At 48.7% G+C, this 8712-nt stretch overlaps 1 pseudogene; it reads left to right on the top strand.

The window, feature by feature from the left end:
* On the top strand, nucleotides 2728-3681 carry LOC102190540 (annotated as a pseudogene).

Here is an 8712-nt window from a genome sequence, read left to right as displayed (position 1 = left end):
GAAGGTGGGAAAATCTTGGAGTCTAATGTGATATAAAAATTAATAATGAAATGTGACATTTTTGCTACCCCAATTTTGTCCGCACACATCATCTTTTTACCATTGCCTGGTATATCCCTGGTCCCACCAGATGGTGAGCCTGGGGGAGAAGGGTGGTGCCAGTGGCAGCTGGGCCTCCTCCCTGCATGGAGAGCCCCAGGCTGAGCAAACCTGCCCCAGCATAGTCTCTGCACATGTGGGACAGATAGAGGACAGGGAGACAGAGACTGGGTACGGGGGGTATGGGAGGATGAACGGACGGATGGCCAGGTGGTGGCTGGATAAAAGGACAGATAAGTGTATTCATGAACAAATTTAAGGAAAATAAAGGAATAATGGGCAGATGGACAGGTAGAAAGATGAATGGATGGACAGACGCGTGAATGAACAGAGACAGATGGGTGGATAAAAGAACAGCAGACATTCCCACAGAAGGATGGGAAAATCTACCAGTTTTCTTCTTTAACAGATCTGGGAAAGCCAGGTCAGGGCCTCAGATGCACTCTTGCTGGAAATGTTCCCATCTTGCTGTTGGCAGGAATGTCGGGATCCCCCAAGCACTCTGCAGGCTGCCTCTGGGCTCTGGGACCAGGGAGAAAGGCAGGAGTGGTCAACCGCGACCCCTGGTGGTCAGGATAGGAATGACCGCCCCCTGGCCTGGTTTGGCAGCTCTGGCCATCCTGGCCCTGCTAAGGAGCCTACACTCACCCTAATTCCAGGCGCTGACCTTCTGGCCCATAGGCTGAGGTTCCCATCTAAATGTCCTCGGACAGCTCACAGCACGAATGGTGTGCGAGGCAGCAGGCCAGGCGTTCACTCACACTCTGAAGGGCCTCAGTTCAGTTCAGTTCAGTTCAGTTCAGTCACTCAGTCGAGTCCGACTCTTTGCAACCCCATGAATTGCAGCACGCCAGGCCTCCCTGTCCATCACCAACTCCCTGAGTTCACACAAACTCATGCCCATCGAGTCAGTGATGCCATCCAGCCATCTCATTCTCTGTCGTCCCCTTTTCCTCCTGCCCCCAATCCCTCCCAGCATCACAGTCTTTTCCAATGAGTTAACTCTTCGCATGAGGTGACCAAAGTATTGGAGTTTCAGCTTTAGCATCATTCCTTCCAAAGAACACCCAGGACTGATCTCCTTTAGAATGGACAGGTTGGATCTCCTTGCAGTCCAAGGGACTCTCAAGAGTCTTCTCCAACACCACAGTTCAAAAGCATCAATTCTTCGGCGCTCAGCCTTCTTCACAGTCTAACTCACGTCCATACATGACCACTGGAAAAACCATAGCCTTGACTAGACAGCCTTTGTTGGCAAAGTAATGTCTGCTTTTGAATATGCTATCTAGGTTGGTCATAACTTTTCTTCCAAGGAGTAAGCGTCTTTTAATTTCATGGCTGCAGTCACCATCTGCAGTGATTTGGGAGCCCAGAAAAATAAAGTCTGACACTGTTTCCACTGTTTCCCCATCTATTTCCCATGAAATGACGGGACCAGATGCCATGATCTTCGTTTTCTGAATGTTGAGCTTTAAGCCAACTTTTTCATTCTCCTCTTTCACTTTCATCAAGAGGCTTTTTAGTTCCTCTTCATTTTCTGCCATAAGGGTGGTGTCATCTGCATATCTGAGGTTATTGATATTTCTCCCGGCAATCTTGATTCCAGCTTGTGTTTCTTCCAGCCCATCGTTTCTCATGATGTATTCTGCGTAGAAGTTAAATAAGCAGGGTGACAATATACAGCCTTGACATACTCCTTTTCCTATTTGGAACCAGTGTGTTGTTCCATGTCCAGTTCTAACTGCTGCTTCCTGACCTGCATATAGGTTTCTCAAGAGGCAGGTCAAGTGGTCTGGTGTTCCCATCTCTTTTAGAATTTGCCACAGTTTATTGTGATTCACACAGTCAAAAGCTCTGGAATAGTCAATAAAGCAGAAATTAATGTTTTTCTGGAACTCTCTTGCTTTTTTGATGGTCCAGCGGATGTTGGCAATTTGATCTCTGGTTCCTCTGCCTTTCTGAAGGGCCTACTCCTAACCAAGTCACACTCACCTCTCCCCGGCCCCTCAGAGCAGCCTTGGAAATAGCTACTAGGCCTCCATTTTACAGGTGAGAAACCTAAGTCTCAGAGGGGCCTTGAGAGGCTTGCCAAGGTCTGTGGTGAGTGAGTTGCAGAGCCAGGATTTGAACTCAGACTATCTCAGATTTCCTCCTAAGCTAGCTCCCTGCCTCCCTGACAGATCCTGCTGGGACAATTGTGGCTGACTTTCTGAGCATCCCTGGTGGGTCCACAGCACAAATACACACAGCCCCTGGCGGTGCAGAACTCACCGTTCCCACCCCTTCATGATTCTGATAAGGAGTCAGAGGCTGACTTGAATCTCAGCTCCAGCACTGAGTACTGTGCTACCTTGGGCAAGTCACTTAACCTTTCTGTGCTTCAGTTTCCTCATGGGTGGAAAGAACCTGATAATAATCAAAATTACATCACAGGCTTGTTGTGAAAATTAAGTGAGCTAACATACGTAGGAAGTATCAGGTACATAGTAAGGGCTCCTTCTCACCAGTATTCCGGTGAGCGGCATCGGGCTCAGAGGAAGAAAAGCCTGAAAACTCACAAGTGTAGCAATGCCATGCTTACTTCCATTGTTTTTCAGGAGCAAGAAGGAGACGAGGCTGGGCAGCAAAATGGGGAAGATGGTGGCTGTGGGCTCTGTGGCGATGGCGGCAGTGGAGGACGTCTTCTAGAAGCTTTTCTACTTCTACCTACAGAGCCACCCCGGGGACCGCAGACCTGGGAGGGGACATCGACTTCCCGCCAGCTCACAGCCACAGCACAGGGTCTGGTGCCCACAAGGTGGTCAAATCTCAGCTAAATGTGTCCCTAGTCAGTGACCACGAGGCATACGGAGCAAGACTTCAGCTGGTCAGCAAGTGGCGAGCCTTTGGACTGCAAGGCTGTCTTGGATCTCTTTTTATCCCACACTCCTTCTTCCCAGGTTACCAGTGGCACTGCATAAAGCACTCCCTCTAAGTCAACGGTCTCCAGCCTATTTGGCACCAGGGACTGGTTTCATGGAGGACAAATTTTCCACAGACCCGGGTGGGGAGGTATGGTTTGGAGATGATTCAACCAGTGAAAAAGTGAAAGTGTTAGTCAGTCAGTCGTGTCCAACTCTTTGTGACCCCATGGGCTATAGCCCACGAGGCTCCTCTGTCCATGGATTTCTCCAAGCCAGAATACTGGAGTATTCCCTTCTCCAGGGTATCATCCCAACCCAGGGGTCGAAGCCAGGTCTCCTGCATTGCAGGCGGATTCTTTACCACTGAGCCACCAGGGTACGTTACATTTATTGCGCACATTACTTCAATTATTATTACATCAGCAGCCCCCTGGCCCTGAGATCATCACATGTTAGATCCCAGAGGTTGAGGACCCCTGCTTAAGTTATATTCCCAGAACCTAACGTATGTAACCTGGACAAACATATGACTAAGGAAGAGCCCCAAGATTTGTGGGAACATAGCAAAGAGTTTCTAAGGTATAAAGAAGTGAGTAAATGGAAATCTCAGAGTTTATTAGAGAAAATGCGTTACGTGACCCTAGGATACCATTACTTTAATGACCTGACTTCGACCTGACTTTCCTTTCAGAGCATGTGGCCGCTGATTATGTATTTCAGGGTTTGTAAGCTGAAGCCATGGCATGTTATCTGGCCAGAGCTTTTTCAGTTTTTTGGAAATGCCTGACCATGGGTTTTGCTCATTTTTTTCCTAAGTTGTTTATCTTTTCTTACTGATCCATAGGGGATCTTGAGACCAACTCTGTGCTTACATATTTTCCCAAATATGGCTTGTCTTCTTACTTCCTTTAAGGTGTATTTTGGGAAATAGAATTTTTTATTGGAGTATAGTTGAATTAAAATGTTGTGCTAATTTCTGCTGTACAGTAAAGTGATCGGTTGTACATATACATACATGAGTGTGCTTAGCTACTTCATTCAGTCATGCTACTCAAAGAGCATGCCCGACTCTTTGAGACCCCATGGACTGTAGCCCACCAGGCTCCTCTGTCCATAGGGATTCTCCAGGCAAGAATGCTGCCATGCCCTCCTCCAGGGGATCTTCCCAACCCAGGGATCGAACCCAGGTTTCTTGTGGCTCCTGCATTGGCAGGTGGATTCTTTAGCACTATCTGGGAAGCCCACATAACATATAGCCACTCCTTTTTTTAGATTCTTTCCCCATATAGGTCATTACAGAATATTGAGGGGAGTTCCCTGTGTTTTGCAGTAGATTCTTCTCAGTTCTCTTGAATCTATGTAGTAGTGTGTGTATGTCAATCCAGTCTCCCATTTATCCCTCCCCTGCCTTTCCCCCTGGTAACCATGTTTGTTTTCTACATCACAGATATAGATAAGAAGGCCCATGGCTTCTGTCTCAAACACAAATTAGCATGTGGTCAATTGTATCTGGCTTTTCATCATGGTTAACACTTTTTTGATGTTTTCTTTAAAGATTCTTGCCCCATCTTGAAGTCAGAAAGATGTTAATCTATATTTTCTTCAAATAGTATTAAAGGTGTGCTTTTGACATGTAAACCCTTAATTCATCTAGAGCTGATTCTTGTTTTTTGGGGTTTTGTTTTTATTTTTGGTTTTGGGTGGATTTTTTTTTGTTTGTTTTGTTTTGTTTTTCAGATTTTTGGCCATTCGGCAAGGCATGTGGGATCTTAGTTCCCCAACCAGAGATTGAACCTGCGTCCCCTGCAGTGGAACCCCGAGTTTTAACCACTGGACCACCAGGGAAGTCCCTAGAGCTGATTCTTGAGTCCAGTGTCAGGCTGAGATTTGAGAGGACTTCTTCCCCACACGTGTCACGCGCTCCGCATGGTCCCCCCTTCCCTGGTCTGCCAGCTTCCACTGTCATATACCAGAGTCCCACATATGCCTTCTCCTGCTTCCAGGCTCTCCTTTCCATGCCTTTGGTCAATTTGTTTATCCCAGTGACAAATTTCCAAACACATGGGGATTTTTAAATTACATTTTTGTTATTACTAGCTCCACTTCATCGAGTTCAAAGAATGTGGTCTAATAGCAATTCTTTGCAGTTTTTTTTTTTTTTTGAAGCTTGCTTTCTAATCTAGTCGACTGTCAGGTTTTAAAGATAGCCCTTAAGGGCTTAAGGAGAATCTGATCACGGGAGACAAAATTCAATTAATGTCCATTACATCAAATCTGTTTCTTATGTCATTCCGATCTTCTGTATCTTGGCTAGTTTGTTCAGCTTTGCCATCCGTAATTAAGAGAAGCATCTGAGGAACCTCCCTGATGGTCCAGCGACTAAAACTCCGTGTTCCCTGGTTAGGTAATTAGATCCCACGTGCTCCAACTAAGAGCCAGCAAAGCCAAATAAAATAATATATATTTTTTTGAATAAAAGAGAGAAGCATTTGAAACATCCCATGTTGCTGGAGGATTTGTCAGCTTCTCCCTAGTCTATCAATTTTTAAGTCAGATTGGTCAAAGTAAACTGACAGATGATAACATTTACTTTTTAAATGATATGGATATCCGTAACTACTGTCATGAGGGAAGGGTAAAGGCTGTGGAGCCAAAAGAAGCCACCCTAGCTTTTGAGGTAGGAGATAGATAGGGCCCCTGGGCTGGACAGCTGGTGTTTGTCAAGTGGAGTAAAACTGAAGCTTTGTTCTCACCCAGGCACTCCAAGGGCAAAGCTAGTTGCAAAAGCTGAGCTCTGCTAAAGTAAAGAGATAAGGTGCCTGCTCCTGAGGTCAGAAACACTTTCCTATCTGCACACGTGCATGTGTGTAATGTCCAGGAAGGACACTGGGGAGCAGGAAGGAGCAGGAAGGCTCCCTGGGGGTCAAAAAGGAAGGGGGCACCCTCCATAAGAAGCATGGAATGCCCCCACAGGCCTCTGCTGTGGGATCCATCTTAGCAAACAGTTGCACAGGCGTCTTGGGGAGGGTGCTAGGACCAGTCAGGTATAAAGAAAAAAATGAAACAACTGGCCAAATGTAAACAAAGACCCGGAAGGACTGTCCTATAGAAGTGATCTGAATCGCCTCTTTACCACGCCCCTCATTCAGGACGCCAGCACTCCTCTGCAGGTGTGTGTCTCTGCCTTGTTTCTGTCTTAAATAAACAAACTGCTTCTGTGTGCACTCTCACACCTTATGCTGTGTCTCTATTAATAAACTTTGTACCTGTTTTTACAGTTTTTGTCTTCTTGAAACATTCTTGCTTTCAAATGGGAAGAAAGAGCCAGGGTCACTTTGCATCTCACCTCCACCCCTGGGAACTAGGATTCCTGGTTTTCATCCAGGCTTACCCAGGTTCGATTCCTGGGCAGAGAACTAAGATCTCTCTTCGGGACTGCTCACTGCTATCTCTCCAAAATCAGCTTTACCGGTCAAGGGCAGCTTCCTGGTCCAGACAGAAATCAGGACAGGCTGCCAGACTGAGACCATTAGGGTGTGTTGTCATATTTCTGCAAATGAAGGACCCGAGGGACAGTGTTCCGGGAAGCTTGTACAAGGCCTGGAGGTGAGAAAGACCTGTTCAGAGAACGTGAAGTAGTTGAGTATGGCAGGAACAAGGAGGACAAGGAAGGAATGGTGGGAGACGTGAGCACAGGTAGGACCCCCAGGGCCTTTCGAGCTCCAGTGGGAAGTTTGACTATGAGGAGGGGGAGGGTATGGAAGGGTGTCAGCAGAGAAAAACATGTCAGCTTACAGGATGAAAAAATTCCCTCTGGTGTCTGAGTAAAGCTCAGACTGGGAGTGGGAAGCTAGGGAGGGCTGTGGAGAGGAGGATGGAGGCCGGGTCTGGATCACGGTCGATGGGAGGAGCACCAGAAGGCAGAGCCCTCGAGCATCCTGGTGGTAGCCTTGACTGGCAAGGGGAGCCCGGGAAGAGAAGCCCTGAGTGGGGCTCAGGACTCACCCCGGGGGTCAGAGGGTTCCCCAGTTGGCACACGGTGGTTAGATTGAAGGGTAAAGACTGCACGCCCCAGACCCTCGAGCCAGTGCTCCTTCCTAAGCAGCATAAACTAAGCCTGTGCGCCACCACTGCTGAGCCCCGGCGCTACAACTACTGAAGCCCAAGAGCTCTAGAGCCCGTGCCCCACAGCAAAAGTCTCCAGCGAGAAGCCCGTGCACAGCTGGCCCTAGTGCTCCACAACGAGTGTGCACAGTAACGGAGACCCAGAGCGGCCAAAAATTATACTTTAAAAAAGCATGTTGCCAGGCTTAGCAAAAGAACTAAAGGAAAAATAAGCAGATGGAGATCTATAGGATGAAGTTTGAATTTCAGATAAACAGTGAACTTTTTTTGTATCTGTCCCCCAAATCGAGCATCTTGTGCTTTATTGGGCAACCCTCATTCAACACTCCTCCCCCCGTACACACGCTATGCCTTTCTGAAAACACAGCAGCAAAGCAACACAGAAATTGCTAGTCTGCGGCCCTTCTGGCATCGACTTGTCATCCCTCACCAGGTGCCTCCTCGGAGTCTCTGGCCCTGAGCAGCGGCCCTGCCCAGACATGACCCCCGCCATCTTCCTGCTAAGTCTGGAAGCCCCTGAGCGCTGCGCCTGATGTGGAGTCCGGGCAAGGCCAGGACCCTGCTGGGAGTGAGAGGAGGACACGGAGGCCCCGCAAGGGTTCCCTCATCCCTGCCCCCACACCCAGCTGGGGCATTTCTGGGAAGTGGTCCCTGCCCAGAGCATGAACCCCAACCGGGCTCAGGCCACATGCCTGGGGCTGTCTCCTAGATTTACTAGCCCCATTCCATGCCACTGTGGCCAAATCCTCCATTGGCAGCCCAGGCTTGGTAGGATCTAATGGGCCAGGTCTGCGCTGAGGTGGGGATGAGGGAGGGAGCTCCCAGGCAAGGCCCTGCTTTACTGGGCTGTGGAGTCAGCCTGGGACACCACTCCCTGGAGCTGCCCAAGAGAGGGGCTGGAGATTCCCATGATCCTTGGGACCCTCATTGGAATGGGGACTCATCCCAAGGCCTGGGGAGCCGGGTACAAGCCAGAGCTGGCCAAACCAGGGGAGCTTGGATGGGGGCTCACAGCACCCTGATAGAGGCAGGGGGACACTCTGCCTGGAGTAAGGTGGGAGAGAGACCTTCTCTGTGGGAAAATTGGAGAGATTTCATGGGAGACACGATAACTGAGCCCCTGAGAATATCACTAGATCAGAGAATTGGGGAACAGAGGGGTAGGGTGATCAGTGGCAATGGCCTGGAGGCTGTACCACGTGGAGAATGTTCCTAAAATGACCAAAGGCCAGCAAGGCTGGGGCAGAGGCAGCTCTGGGGAAAGTGGCAAAGCCAAGGGACACAAGATGTGCCCAGAGAGGAGCTGGACCTCAGATGGATCAGCCTCCGAAACTCAGGTGGCACTGCTAACAATAATAACAAATATGAATGATAGCGGTAACCATGCACTGAGCACTTACTTACCCTCTGCTGAGCCTCTTTATAACCAGTCCATTCTAAAGGAGATCAGTCCTGGGTGTTCACTGGAAGGACTGATGCTAAAGCTGAAACTCCAGTACTTTGGCCACCTCATGCGAAGAGTTGACTTATTGGAAAAGACTCTGATGCTGGGAGGGATTGGGGGCAGGAGGAGAAGGGGACGACA

This window comes from Capra hircus, chromosome 18, assembly GCF_001704415.2.
Source record: "Capra hircus breed San Clemente chromosome 18, ASM170441v1, whole genome shotgun sequence".
NCBI lineage: Eukaryota > Metazoa > Chordata > Mammalia > Artiodactyla > Bovidae > Capra > Capra hircus.
This window is presented reverse-complemented; position numbering and strand designations above follow the sequence as displayed.